This window comes from Mandrillus leucophaeus, unplaced genomic scaffold, assembly GCF_000951045.1.
Source record: "Mandrillus leucophaeus isolate KB7577 unplaced genomic scaffold, Mleu.le_1.0 Scaffold308, whole genome shotgun sequence".
NCBI classification, from domain to species: domain Eukaryota; kingdom Metazoa; phylum Chordata; class Mammalia; order Primates; family Cercopithecidae; genus Mandrillus; species Mandrillus leucophaeus.
In genome coordinates, this window is record NW_012103232.1 from 592,043 (window position 1) to 592,944 (window position 902).

The following is a 902-nucleotide window of genomic DNA, read 5'->3' on the forward strand; positions in this document are numbered from 1 at the left end:
GGGTTTCACCGTGGTCTCGATCTCCTGACCTTGTGATCCGCCCGCCTCGGCCTCCCAAAGTGCTGGGATTACAGGCTTGAGCCACCGCGCCCGGCCTATTTATTTATTTTTAAAGAGATGGGGTCTCACTATGTTGCCTAGACTGGAGTGCTGTGGTGCTATCTTGGCTCACTGCTGCAAGTGATTCTCCTGCCTCAGCCTTCTGAGTATCTGGGACTATAGGGATGCACCACCACGTCTGGCTAATTTTTGTATTTTTAGTAGAGATGGGGTTTCGTCATGTTGCCCAGGCTGGTCTCAAACTCCTAACCTCAGGTGATCCACCCGCCTCGGCCTCCCAAAGTGCTGGGATTACAGGCATGAGCCACTGCACCCAGCCATCTGGTGTGTTCTTTGAGGATAAGGCAGCAGTAAGTGTGTTGGGTTGAGACAGCCCTCAGGCCTGTGCCTTCCCTATCCCCACCTTTAACCGCAGGGACAGCGTGGTAGAACCCAGTGGCGCCAGTTCATGAACTTTCCATGGAACCAGTTGGTAGCTCTGGTCCTTCTGCCCCAAGGTGCTTCTGGTCATTTCTGATGACACCGAAGAAGTCAGTGTCCTTTCCTTATTTTCTCTCTCTCTTTTTTTTTTTCACCTGGGTATTCTGGAAGTGTCTTTCCTCTGACAGTGTTGCTGGACATGGGGAAACGAAAGGGTATGAAAGAGGAGGAGAGAAGGATAAAGACCACCCCTCATTCCCGCCCTCCCAGGGGGCAGCCTGGGAAGTCTATGGAGGAGGTGACTTTGAGCCATGATGTAACCTTAGATGAGGAGCCCCTCTGAGCCTTAGGAGGCTCTTCTGCAAAATGGGACAAATAAAGAAATGTCACCGGGCGCGGTGGCTCACGCCTGTAATCCCAGC